Consider the following 14,985-nt stretch of genomic DNA (forward strand, 5'->3'; position numbering starts at 1 on the left):
TAAGTTTTCTATTTTGTATATTTTTGTGAACATATTAATCATAGTTATTTTAAAGACTAATATTCTAATTCTAATATTTGAAACACCTGTGAGGCTTTTCCTTTTCCTTTTAATTTTGATCATATTTCCTTTTAATTTTGGTCATGGCATTCCTGGTAATTCTGATTGACTATCCAACATTATGTATGAAAAGTTGTTGCTGCATTTACTTTAGAGAGGAGATGCTTTATCTTCTGGCTAAATATGGATGGATAATCTCATATCAATCAGTTTGCTTCTGGTTTATCTCATTCTAGGTTGTAGCCTCTGGGGTTCAAATTGAGAGACTGAGGAGTTTGTCATGATCTGGTAAATCCTGGATTTCTTTTCTTTTCTTTTCTCTTTTCTTTTCTTTTTTCTTTCTTTTCTTTTTTCTTTTCTTTTCTTTCTTTTCTTCTTTTCTCTTCTTTTCTTTTGTTCTCCTTTTCCTTTTTCTTCTCTTTTCTTTCTCTAAAGATGCGGCAATTGTCTCAAGTAGGAACTAGCAAAGAATGTTGGGCTCATTTTCTTATGACCCCTTTACTCAAGGTTCTTAGTTTCTCAAGTCTTGGTTTATTTCCAGGTCTAGACTCCAGCTTTTGTCTTTCCAGTGTTGTGAGATGCCAATTTCTGCTGGCATCTCTATCTCTCTACAGAGGCCCTCTATCTTGTTTCTCAGTCTCTTACTTTTGGAGTTAAAGAACTGGCATATGCTGAAGAGACATAGCAGCATGAAGAACATTGAACTTCCTTCCCTCTCAAGTTTTGACCTTTCAAGTCCTGTCTGCCCCCAGACTTCTGGATGACTTCAAGCAACAGAGATATATTTCACCCATCTTTGATAGTTTTTGAAGATAAAAAATAAAATATTTGAGGTACTTATATAATAATGTTTTGCTTCAAAATAATGAGGGGAAGGGGAGTAGGCAAGAGATATAGATGAAACAAGATATGCCCTGAGTTCATAATTGTTGAAGCTGCCTGTTGGACACATGTAAAGGAGTCATAGTGTTCTTCTCATTTTTGCTTATGTGTAAATTTTTCTATAATACAAAGTAAAGTAAATAAGTAACATACATGTTATACTTTATACTCCTGATTTTCTTTCAACAGGTGTGAAATTATCCCTTGACAAACAGACTAAGCAAAGCAATTTCTATAAAAAAGCAACCATATGTTGAAAATAAAGAAATATACCTTCTTAAATATAGATGCACAACCACTAACAGACCGACTACATTACCTGTTAGCTGAACTCAAGGGAAATTCATGACAAAAGAATAATAAGTTGAAAACATGAGGGACAAGGTACATTGGGGCTCAAGAGAGAACACAGATTTCTGAATTCAGGAGGTGGCCCAGGCTGAGTAGGAAAAGTACTAGGATGAGTTTTGGTTCTGCTTTACTGAGATCCACATAGGCAGGTCAGGAAAGAAGATAGCAAGAAGCCTGTTTCCTGACCTAGATTAACTGAAAGTTTAGTCACTGTTCAAGATTATAATTTATGAAACTATAATTAGAAAAATAATGGTATTGCTTTCATTTCTCAACAAGAAACTGTCTACTTTTCAGCACTTTCCTATGGGATTTCAAAGATTCAAACACTCCAGGGGAGAGATGTAGAACTCAGTACACATCATTTTGGTTTTTCCTCCTCCAAGTCTCCATCACGTGGCATCAAAATAACATTGGATTAAAATAAACATCAAGGAATTTCCACGAAGCAGCATGGGATGATTGAGTAAGTGCTGTCCTCCTTGTTTGCTTTCTTCAGTGTCTGCTCATCCATCCAGCAGGAGGGGCAGGCAGGAGGTCTCCAGAGGATGGTGGTGGAGCAACTGTCCTGGTTCACAGTATTCTAGGGATAGATATCTTGCCATCTTGCTGTCTCACAGGGAAACTTGTTATTTGAGCAGAAATGTTTAGACATTATATGGATTCTTTTGGCCAAGTAGAAATTATTCAAGTCTGGGAAACTATTGAAGCTATTTACATGTTACTGCTTTCCAACTACCTCTCTATTGGTTTTTGTTCTATTGAATTTTATTATTTTGGGATAGGAATGGTACTAAAAATACTACCTTAAAGAAAACAGTAGGGTAGATTTTAGGGTAAGTGCAAAGCTACTTATTTTTGTAGTCACATTTCAGATGGCTATTATCATAATTCAAAACTGAAATGATCTACATGGATTTAGCTAGATTTATCTAGATCTCAGATTTTAAAATGAAAAGAAGTTACATCAGCTAATTGAAAATGCATAATGAATTATTGTTTAAATTTCTCAAGGAATTTCTACCTTGAGTAAGTGGCAACAGATAATTGCAGTAAAATTTAAGTTTTTAATCTTGGTGTATGTGCCTATATAACACACATGTACATATAATTCATAGTAGCTTGAACATTCTTTTACATTTTAATAAGCAAGTGCAGAAAAAGTCCATTTACAGATAAGTACTAAGATATATGTTACTAGTAATTTTTATAATGTAGATGATCTTGTACATCTTTGGAGATAATTGGAGGTATCCAGAAGGCAGCACACTACAGTACTTAGATGTCAGGGGCCTGGAGTCTACTGTAAACTCTGCCCCTAACAAGTGGTATAATCTTAATCAAGTGGATGCACTCACTATTCCTCAATTTTCTTTTCTTTTTTCTTTAAAATTTTATTTATTATTTATTTATGATAGTCACACACAGAGAGAGAAAGAGAGGCAGAGACATGGCAGAGGGAGAAGCAGGCTCCATTCACCGGAAGCCCGACGTGGGATTCGATCCCGGGTCTCCAGGATTGCGCCCTGGGCCAAAGGCAGGCGCTAAACCACTGAGCCACCCAGGGATCCCTCCTCAATTTTCTTATCTGCAAAATATGTTAGATTAAATCTCCTCTAAAGTTTTTTAGCTAACAATTATATGATTTTCTAATGTGTCACCAATGACTTTAATGGAATAACTATATGTTTCCCTATAAACTATAAAATAGACCCTCAGAATACTGTAGATTTTGACAGAAGAATTAAGGTAAGCTGAACTCTAACACCAGCTATTGTTAGTGTTGAGCAAAAATAATTATGATGGAAAATATCTAATCTTTACTGTATGATTGTCATATATTAGACACTGGGCTATGTGCTTTATGCACTTATTTAACTTTATATCCCTCTGGAGTGGATACTATTATTATTATTCTCATTTTACAGATAGGAATACTGAAAATAGAAAGGATATATAATTTATCCATAGCCAGCCAGTAGGTAGTAGAGCTAGTATTTGACCCTAGAATAGATTGTCTCCAGATCCCATGCTCATTAACCATGGCCCTTCACTGCCACCCTATAGTATTTTGCTCTCTATGGCCTTTTATTATTTTCTTATGTATGTTGTGAAACTTTAACCTATGGTTACATCTAAAATATAGAATAAAAGGATATTTTATATTTCCAATGTGCTTTAAGATTAATAAAATTTTATTATACTCTTTGTCTCATCATATAGTCAAAGCAATCCTTGGAGTGAGAGTAGGTATTATTATTATTTTTTGTAAGAGAAAACAGAGACAGAAAGTAGGCATTTGCTAAGCTTTTATGAATAGATTTCAGAGCTGGCTTTTCACCTTTAAGACTCTATCTGCTCTTTGCTTTATCTATAGTATTATCTCTAATATAAATGCAATATTTTCTACAGTGAGATGAAAAAAACATAAATACATAAGATAATTACATATCTTAGATATTAGTACATTTGAGCTGTAGGACAGTTTCCAATCAAGTTGAAAGAAATAAGATTCCCTTTCTTGATTTGGGGATATCAAATCATCTGCATCAATTATTTTCAGGGACAATGACATGTGTGCAGCAGATGATGATAATACATTTGTACTTATGTGCTTTTTTTTCATTATGTAAAAGGGGAAACTTATAGATAAGAAGGATATTGAATGATCTTCTAGTTGTCAATTCAAATAAGCATGTCATAGACAGTAGCTATATATACCCAAATGACAGGTCCATTAAATGAGTGGAATTGCCAGTTGTTGGACTGTTGATAGCTGAGAAAATGTCCCAGGTCTGGGACCCTCTGTTGAAGCAGTCCCAGGCTTACACTGGGGATAATAAAAGCTCTCTCTGTGACCAGTTGATTGGAATATTTGAGTAAGTAGAGCAGTTACACAGCCTCTTCCCCATCTGCTTCCCTCTTGTAGTAGAGTCATCATTTATTTAGTAATTTACTGAAGACTCACAATATGCAAGTCACTGTGCTGGCAGTAAGGATTTCAAAGACACAAAAAATACAATCTTTGAGCAATCAGTCAAGATATAAATCATGAGTTTAGGAGAGATTTCTTTAAAATTGTGAAATTGATCAAATAATTAATGTGCTTAAATGTATGGAGAGGGTATTTAAACATATTAGGGAGAACTTGTGTCCAAATTATAAAAACATATGAAGCATTTCAACCAAGGAACAACAATTATCCTGCTTAATTTGGATGTTAATTTAAAACTGCTGGAAAAAATAGGCTATTATTCTTTTTTAATTAAGACAATTATAATCTCTAGAGGGGGAAAAAGATGTAAGAAAAGAAAGATAATCATAAGGTACTACATGGCATAGCTGTGAATAGCATTTCCATGTCCATAAGAATGTAGGAAGTGAGTACTTATCTATCCAAAATTGCAAAATAAATACATTGGGAAGATAGGAAGTATGTGTCTGTAAAAAACACACATTAAATCTTATATAATGAAATGTTTAAAAGATTTCATTTATTTGAGAGAGAGAGCACGAGAGAGCAAGCAGGGGGAGGAGCAGAGGGAGAGGGACAGGCAGGCTGTGCTGGGGTGTGGAGCCCGACTCCAGCCTCCCCATCTCATAACCCTGAGATCATGACCTGAGCTGAAATCAAGAGTCCTATTGCTCAACCGACTGAGCCACCCCAGCAGCCCCTTAAATACTGATTTTTTTAAAAAGATTTTATGTATTTATTCATGAGAGACAGAGAGAGAGAGAGAGAGAGAGAGAGAGAGGCAGAGACACAGTCAGAGGGAGAAGCAGGCTCCATGCAGGGAGCTTGATGTGGGACTCGGTCCCAGATCTCCAGGATCATGCCCTGGGCTGAAGGCAGCGCTAAACCACCGAGCCACCTGGGCTGCCCAATATGTTTTAAATATTATATGAACATATACTGGTGCGTGTTGGTAAAACACTGGGTCAATTAAATCTTTTAAATCTTAAGGTTTTTGCCTTGGTCAATATTGCTGAATAATATGGAAAGACAACAATATTTTGATAAGACTGTCGTAAATGGCAAAGTATTAATGTTGCTATTATTTTCAAAGATGCTTCTGGATTAAAAGAAGTACTTTCCCATATTAAATAAAAAGTTTGGGGCTCTGCACAAATAGTGATGATACTAAAAACGATAGGACACACGCTGTGTGTAGGGCTCTCAAAGAATATGCTGAAAACCAGAAGAGAGAGAAAACTTTGCCAGGGTTAGTCAGCTTAGATTGAGTATTTGGAATTTGTGTAGACATTGTACACACACAGTGACTATAGAAAGCTTCATATTATGTCACATCTTGTGACATTGCCAGTTTTTAGTAAACTTTTTTCTCTTTCTAGTTCCTTTAAATATATTTTATTTTTGATGTTTTACTATTTCACTTTGATGTGTCTAAATACGGGTGTTTTTTTTATTTTAAAGATTGTATTTATTTATTAACGAGAGAGAGAGAGAGGGAGAGAGAAAGAGAGGCAGAGACACAGGCAGAGGGAGAAGCAGGCTCCATGTAGGGAGCCCGACGTGGGACTCAATTCCAGCTCTCCAGGATCACACCCTGGGCCGAAGGTGGCACTAAACCGCTTAGCCCCCCAGGCTGCCCTACCATATTTATTTTAATCCAAAATGAAAGTCCATGTAAAAATATTTACATGTTTACCAATAATGGTGAAATCCTCATAGAAAGTTAATGTATTTTTAGCAAGGGAAATAATTTAGAAATCAATTCAAATTGGATTCTTTTTATTCTGCTGCTTATCCTTCCTGAACTTACCACTCCAGTTCTTCATCAACTCTAAAAAGTTTAGTCATCACCATTTCTACTACAGTTTCTCTCCTGTTGCCATATGGAACTCCAGTGGATGTATTTTAAACCTTTCATTCTTATCATCCATGCTTTTAGGTTCATCATTTCACTTTGTCTCTCTTGGTTTCATTCTAGGATTTTTTTTTTTCAGTCCACTGACTATAGCAGTTTATTACTGCTGCATAACAAACCACTCCCAAATTCAGTGACTTATAACAATTAGCATGTCGTATTGTTCATGAACCAGGTCAGTAGATTGATCCTTCTGTTTCCATTGGGCTCATTTCTGTGTCTAGAGCCAGCTCTGTGTTGATTATGTGTCCTTGCTGGTGTGGGCTGGTTTCTGCTAGTGTCTGGTGCTCAGCTGGGATGACTCAGTTCTGTTCCAGGTCCTTTCTCCTTCTCTAACAGGTTAGTTTATCAATATTCTCATGGTGGTGACAGGGTTACAATGAAACAAGTAGAAGCACACAAAGCCTACTCAGGCCTAGGCTAACACTGAGAACCCTAAGCATTTTTGCGTTTATGGATCTTGCTCCATAAAAAAGTATTATAAATTAAATTTTACAACTGCCTTGGCATAAATATGAGTATAATCCAGATTGGATTCATTACTAACATTTGTTATTTTCATGTTTATCCTGCTCTTAAAAATAATATTAAAACATTTTTGTGGGTCCCTACAAGTTTTGTGGGCTCTGGGCATTGTGACCTCCATGCCTAATGGGTGAGTTGGCCCTGTGCACCTTTACCTCTGCTGCATGCTATTGACCAAAGCCAATCAGAAAGCCAGTCTCAGACTAGAAGACGGGAAATAGACTTCATTCTTTGATGGGAAGATCTGCAAAGTCACACTGCAGAAGGTATGATTATACGGAGGGATGAAGAATTGAGTCCATTTTGTAATCAATTTCCCGCATCAATTTTCTCTTCCTGTAAACTTAATCTATTTAGTTCTTCTGCTGTTTTGTTTCTTGCTTGATTTTTTTGTTCGTTTTATTTTCTTCTTTTGTTTCCCCAAACATTTAAAACTAATTTTTTTTGTTCTGATTCTAATAATTTTAAGTCCTAAAGTGCTTACAAATCTAATTGCACTATTTTTGTTTCTGCTAGCTCCTGCTCTTAGGGCGTTTTTTATTTTATTTTATTTTATTTTTTTTTTTTTTTGGTATAATTTGGCAACTTTGGTTTGATGGCATGTTCTATTTGCTTTTGCTTCTGCCAGATGCCCAGAATATTAAACTCAGAACTATGTGAAGTTTGTTTCTTGGTTTGGAGTCTTTTGGTTACACACTGACCAAGTAGGTAATATGCATTCAACTGCCAGTCCACAAAGATCCATCTGATCTTTAGAGGAGATGTTTTCCCTCACCCGGAGCTAAGGCAGAAACTGTTAGGTTTCTTTGCTATTTCTCTTTTTTCAGAAGCAGATAATTTTTCCTTTGGCTTACCCAAAGGACTCAAGGCCTTTTTTTCCCCTCTCTTTTTTTTCTGAATGATCTTATGAAACAAAGCACTAAGTTTCTGCTACTGGCAAATGCTCCTAGGTAAATCCATCTCTCCTGAGCTTGCCCACCACTGCAATTCTAGTACTTTCTCTTTTTCTTTTTTCTTTCTTTCTTTCTTTCTTTCTTTCTTTCTTTCTTTCTTTCTTTCTCTCAGGGTAGTCTTTTAGTTTCCTGTGAGCTATGCTTTTCATTACCAAAAGAGAGAGAGAGAGAGAGAGAGAGAGAGAGAGAGAGAGAAAATTTTTTTACATCGTACCTCCATTTTTAAGTATTCTATAGTTAGATGGCTTTGAAAATATATAGTCTACCACAGTGTTGCAAATGGAAGTTAGCTTTACCTGCTTTGAAACACACAAACAAATAAAAATCAATAAGCAAACAAATTCTAGAACTGTAAGATGAACTTCCAAGAATAGGAAGGATACTGAAGACCTAAACAAACCGTTGCTAGGAACTCAGGCTGAAACTCTCCTAGACTTCTTAGCAGTATTTATCTCTCTCTTCTCCTGCTCTGTTTGAATCTTTCCATGCATATTGGAATTTCTTTTTTTTAATTAATTAATTAATTAATTAATTATTTTTACATATTGGTATTCCTTCCATATACTTGTTTCTCTTTTTTTTTTTTTTTTAAATATTTTATTTATTTATGACAGATACAGAGAGAGAGAGGCAGAGACACAGGCAGAGGGAGAAGCAGGCTCCATGCACCGGGAGCCCGATGTGGGATTCGATCCCGGGTCTCCAGGATCACGCCCTGGGCCAAAGGCAGGCGCCAAACCGCTGCGCCACCCAGGGATCCCTACTTGTTTCTCTTCTAGCTAGGTCTACTTCCCCTATGCATAGTGTTTTTTGGGAAACATTATATCCCATCAAATCTTATCTGGCCTCCATTTTATTCTTCCATGATTTCAATTCACTCTATTTTTTTTTAAGATTTTATTTATTTATTCATGAGAGACACACAGAGAGAGGCAGAGACATAGGCAGTGGGAGAAGCAGGCAGTGGGGAGCCGGATGTGGGACTTGATCCCAGGACCTCGGGATCATGACCTGAGCCAAAGGCAGATGCTCAACCACTGAGCCACCCAGGTACCCTGTTTCACCCTATCTTGATAAAAATTAAAAATAAAAAATTGGTAAAAAATTTCTGTGTATTGCTGTAGTTGAAGATGGGTTAATGTGTTTTTACAGGAAAAAGATGTAGGTTAGGTCTTTCTTCTGACATTTAATTATATATGACTCTGAGGTTATCACTTATCTTCTCTAAGTTTTGGTTTTCTTTATCGGCAACATAAAATCTTTCCTATCTGTCACAACCATCATATTATATAATGCAAATAAAAGTGCTTTGTGAATTCTGATGTGCCAAGTAACAAGAGGATAGCACCTGTTTACCACCACCCATTTCAGTTCAACAGAGATACAAATGTTAAAACAGTGACGAAAACAACAAAATATGGGGGCACCTGGGTAGCTCAGTTGGTTAAGTTGCCGACTCTTGATTTTGGCTCAGGTCATGAATTTAGGGTTCTGGGATTGAGCCTGCATCAGGTTCCGTGCTTAGCAGGGGGGTCGGCTTCAAGATTCTCTCTCTTCCTTTGCCCCTTCCCCTGCTTGCTGGCTCTCTCTCTCTCTCTCTCTCTCTCATAAAGAAATAAATATTTAAACAACAATAACAACAAAAATAAAATATGGCCCTTATTTTCAAGGTGCTCATTTTGCAGTGGAGAAGCCAAGAAGTAAACCCACGAATGGCCAATCATGGGGTAGGTATATACCAGAGGCAAAGAATGAGGTCTGGTGCTGGCACAGAGTAGAGTATAGTCACATTGCCCCAGGTGGGAAAGGATGGAAACTTTCGCTAAGTGGCAAAATGACAATGAAGTTTTTTGGGGGGAAATGACAGTTTCCTAGGCAGATATGACTTGAGAAAGGCATAATACATTTAACAGGGATTTTATGGAAAAACAGTGCCTCAAAACTAGTATTAAAAAATAAAACAGGGATCCCTGGGTGGCGCAGCGGTTTGGCGCCTGCCTTTGGCCCAGGGCGCAATCCTGGAGACCCGGGATCGAATCCCACGTCGGGCTCCCGGTGCATGGAGCCTGCCTGCTTCTCCCTCTGCTTGTGTCCCTGCCTCTCTCTCTCTCTCTCTCTGATGTGACTATCATAAATAAATAAAAATGTAAAAAAAACAAAACAAAACAAAAAAAAACAAAGATCTCCAGAACAAAATTAACGACAACAACAAAGCAAATCTAAACCATTAACTTGCCAAGCAAGAGAATATGTCATTGAAGAAATCTGATTCACTGTGTCATTTGCTGAAGGAAAAAAATCAGGATTTTATATGCCAAAGAGGAGGAATTCGTAATTACACTAAGCATAGAAAACTGACCATCTGAGTGGGCAGGATAAGTCTGTAGGTCTGTGTACACTTCATTAAACGGTCAGTTTTCATATCTCCTAGGCAAGCACTGTTGGAAGTGGAATATTTTTATTCACTTTCACTTGAGACAAATATCATATGTAAAGTGGTGTAAACTATGGCCTAGACTGCCTTATAGCTCAAAATATGGTCTGTGGACCAGAGCATAAGCATCACCTGGGTAATTGCTGGGTTACAGATTCCTACACTCCACTCCAGTTCGGGTGGAACTGAAAATGCAGTTCAGAATCTGCATATTAGGAGGTCTTCAGGTTTTTCATGCAACATTCAACAACAGCAACAATTTATAAACAAAGTTCTAGAATAGTGGTCCTCCAATTTTGGTGTGTAACAGAATCAACCAGAGAGCCAGAGTCTTAGCCTCATTGGAGATGAAGAGCCTGTACCTTTGTATTTTTATGAAATTCTCCCAGGAGATTCTGATATCAACCCAAACTAGAGAACTGCTATTATAGAATATGCTTCTCCTATTCAGAATCCATAAACTCAAAATCTATACTCATTAAAAATATGTATTCTCTTGAGAGCTCTGATTTTATTACAGAATCAAGTCACATGCTCTGTTGTAATGCGAATTCATCCATTACAGTTACGAAATCACTAGTATTTGATTTGTGACACCTAGAATTTTGATCGCCTGAAAACATATCTAGTATATGTAGGATCTTTTTTTTTTCCCACAAGAAAACTGTAAGAAAAAAAAAAAATACTTCATCTGTGAGAACATTCCAGTGAGGATAATGTACTAAGAAGCAAAGAAATTCCCAAATTTTGGGGAGGAAATAGCTATGATAACTAACTGTTCAGTGGAACAGAGAAAGGGTTAAAGTTCAGCTTATATTAAGGGAATTTCTCCATATATTAAGTATCAAGTCATTGTATTTCTTTGTTTAACAAATTAGCAACTTCCTTTTTTCAGTTAATAAGAACTGGCTTTTGTTCTCAAGGTTTCTTTTACAATAAAGTAGATTTTGGTGTGTCATACTTAAAATCCTAACCAAAAAGTAACCAGCTTTCTCCCACCACTTCTCTCCAGGGCACCCTGATGTCAGCATCGGGAAGAATGAGGTCATGTGCTTTTAATAAACCTAAATGCCATCAAATATAGGAAATTATTTGGTTATTTCCTTTACTGGATACAAAACCTTATATTTATTAGTCATTTAATTATGAGTTCAGAAATAAATTTGTGATGTGGAGGAACAATATTCATTAATAATTAGGGAAATGAGCAATGCACAAAATTTGCTAATACGTCCAACCCTTCTTTTTCCTGCATGGTAAACATTTGAGAAGGAAATATGCTTTAATAAGATAAGAGGTTTCAGTAGAGGCAGATTTGCAACTTCTCTCTGAATAGATTCAGCATGAGACTGCCAACTGTTTTAAGAAATATATTTAATCCTAGCTCATTATTACAACATACTGTTTAGAACATAAAATCCTCAGCTTTCTTTTCAAAGCATTGCATAATGGGACCCTCTGTAACTAAGACTCCCATTTTGCACTTGAGGAAAAGATGAAGCCAGAAAACCAGAGAAACAAACCTAGGTGTTTGCAGATCTAAGCATCAAAAATAGTTTTCTTGACTTTGAACACAAAAAGCTTTCCCATAAGCATTTTAGCATTCATTTTGTGTCTTAACAATACATTTGTACAAAGAAACTGGGGTGCTATGAAGATTTAAAGCTCTAAACATGTGCATATTTTTGGATTCAGTAATTCCATATCAAAGCCTTTATCCCAAGGAAATTCTCAATAATATGTATCAAGATCATTGTATAAGAATATTTACTATGGTACTATGAAACAAGAAAGAAAATTTAATCTATAAGTCTGACTTCAGCATAAGAAAGGTAGACCATGGGGGATCCTTGGGTGGCTCAGCGGTTTGGCGCCTGCCTTTGGTCCAGGGCGTGATTCTGGAGACCCGGAATCGAGTCCTGCATGGGGCTCCCGGCATGGAGCCTGCTTCTCCCTCTGCCTATGTCTCTGCCTCTCTCTCTCTCTCTCTGTGTGTCTATCATGAATAAAAAAAATTTTTTTTAAAAAAGAAAAAAAGGTAGATCATGTTAACTGATGAAAAATTTAGAAGGAAATTGAGACGGTTTCTATGTAAGTTTGTATACAAAAGTAACAATAGAGTTTATATTAGTCATTTATGATTTAGGGTCAGAATATTCATTCTGGGGAAATGGAAAAAGTAAATCTCTTATCTCTTATCTGAGGAAAAGCTTCATAACCTAGAAATAGCATAGGAAAATAGATGCCACTTTAAAACTATGAGTCTCTTCTTCCACTTAACATATATTACAGAATCCATGGATTAAGGTATAAACATCTTTGGGGGGTGATTCTCTGAACTGTAAAATAGTATAAAGGTTAATAGCATGAGGTTTGGAGACAAATGATAGGCATACCTTCTTCGTATTCCAAAAGCTGCTACTCAGTATATGTACATTGTAGAAAATCAATCCATTCACAATCCAGTTGTCTTCTGTACCAAATGGGGATGATAATTATACCTATTTCATTGGATATTTAGGAAGATTGGATGAGATACTACATTAAAAACATATGGTAAAATTCTCAATAAAGGTTAACCATGATATTATCATTGTTACTCTTGACACATTTCTGCTTTTTCTACAATGAACATATATTAGTGATAGTAAGAAAAATAATACAAATTATTTTAGAAGGAAGATAGCTTAATCTCATTCATATAATCATATATGTTGACAAATATATATTTTCCCTTTTTTTACAATTTTTTTTTCTGTAGCACTTACTGAATATGTAATTTCAGGTATATGTGTTAAAATACATATATACTTATTTACTGTATTCTCCAAGTACAGTAGTGCTCTCAATCTTGTTCCTTGGTGTTTCCTCAGTGTTTAAAAAAAATGCCTGACACTTAGTACATACTTAATGTACATTTAGTACATACTTAAGTACAAATTTCACATTTGTACTTCTTGTAGAGTATGTTAAATAAATGAATTTTTAATGCTCACACACAAAAGCCTAATTAAAAGAACTTTGGATCACCTAGCAATTTTTCTTTTACATAAATTCCCCAGAAGGAAAAAGGCAAGACAATGAAAGTCCCTTTATTTTTAACCTGAAGTTAATGAAAATTTAAATTTTTACTTGTCTAAAATGTTCCTCCATATTAGTATATTTAAAATGTAATTGTTCTTTTTTTTTTTTTAAATGCAATTGTTCTTATAAAACCTCTCATTTAGAGGCAAGAGAGATAAATGTACACAATAATGATGTAACCACATTGCTCTTTTAACTTATAAAGCCTGGCTTTGATTTTAATTATGAAAAAATGTTATATATCCAAGCCAATGAGATTTATTTACTTTCATTGGTAAGTAACCCTGGTTCTTGATATGTGTAATGGAACAGTTATGTTTTTAATATATGATACAAATTTGTCCAAAAACCTTCTAACTTAAACATCCCTATCTGCTCTCTTATTCCTGAAATTTCACATTTGTATTTCTTGTAGAGTATTTGCATTTTAATAGTGGATAATTTAGTGTGAAGGAGTCTTACAAAGATATGCTAGAAGGAGACAAAGGAGAAATGGTGTAGAAGGGAGTTGTATATAGGAGGTGGGAGGCCACTGCTAAGAGATGAGAAAACAGGATTGAAAAATTGTGGGCACTGAAAGGACCACATTTGCTGATGAGTATCCCTATTCCTAAAATACCTGTGAATTAGAACTTGGAAATTTTAGTACATACACAATGTATGTACTAAAACAAGTACAAGCCCAGAGCCCAGTGAAAGATAATAAGATTTTGTTTTTTTGTTGGAGTTAAAGGGTTCTGTGGGAAAGCAAATGTCCTCTGTTAAGTTTAGTTCTTACAGTGCGGAGCACCCCTGGCATAGCTGGAGATTGTATTCTGTGTGGTAGGTGATGATGGGAAATGTGTGACTAATACACACTTATTGAGCCAAATCACATTTAGGAGCTAACAACCTGGCTAATATTCCCTCTGCATGTGTCTGATAACACGAGATAAGGATGTTCTATTATAGGCTTTGACTCAGTCTTTACCAGTCCAATCAGTCTAAAGAAGAATGAAAATGAAATAACCAATGAATACATCATTATGGTTTGAAGCAACAGGAGACATGAAAACCTGTAGTTACGATGCAGAGGAAAATTCTAAAAGCGTTTTACTTTAAAAAAATTGATATATGGAAAAAGAAACTTTTGTTTTTTAATGAATAACATGAAACTGAGCCCTATTGTCTCCACTAGAACAGTGTTTTCAAATTTCATACATTTCACTGGTAAATGGTGAAATAAATTAAGAGGATTCCATCCAGAATTTTAAAAAATGAAATGGGTTAGAACAAAAACACAGATTGCATTACATATAAGAAGGATAGCTTTAAACTAGTTTTTTCCTTTTTTTTTTTTTTTTTTTTTTGGTGATGCCTAAGGTATATCCTACTGCAAGGTGTGGTAACAAATATTTCAAATTGCTCCAAAAGACCAGGGGTCCTTAATCTGAGGCTATAGAATATAGGGTCACAAATCTTGAAGTGGATACAAGAAATAAAAAAAATAGGACAGCAATAGTTTTATAGTAAGATTTCTCTCTAGATGATTAAAAAAGATGCTCATAAGGAGAGACTATTGACTATTATTTATCTTGGGTATAGTATCATTCGGTGTTAGTTGATTATTAGGGACTGTTTCTGGTTTTATGCCTTGGTGCTTGGAAATTGAGTTTCTAGAATAGAATTGTTTCATTTTGACTAATTTTTTTCTTTTTAAATTTTTTTTCTTATTTAAACCTTAAACTATTAGTTAATTTAATTTTATTTTTTTAATTAATAAATTTTTATTTAAGATATTTGACAGTTAATAAAATTTTTATTTAAG

The 14,985-nt window shown here is 35.4% G+C and overlaps 1 long non-coding RNA gene across 1 annotated transcript; it reads left to right on the forward strand.

Annotated features, from left to right (window-relative positions):
* The first annotated feature begins 701 nt into the window (after positions 1-701).
* LOC144311935 (uncharacterized) lies at positions 702-9,387 on the forward strand. Its single transcript, XR_013377408.1, has 3 exons — positions 702-893; positions 1,591-1,759; positions 9,331-9,387. It is a non-coding gene; the product is annotated as an uncharacterized LOC144311935 (long non-coding RNA).
* Positions 9,388-14,985: the final 5,598 nt, after the last annotated feature.

The sequence above is a fragment of the Canis aureus genome, chromosome 4, assembly GCF_053574225.1.
Source record: "Canis aureus isolate CA01 chromosome 4, VMU_Caureus_v.1.0, whole genome shotgun sequence".
NCBI classification, from domain to species: Eukaryota; Metazoa; Chordata; class Mammalia; order Carnivora; family Canidae; genus Canis; species Canis aureus.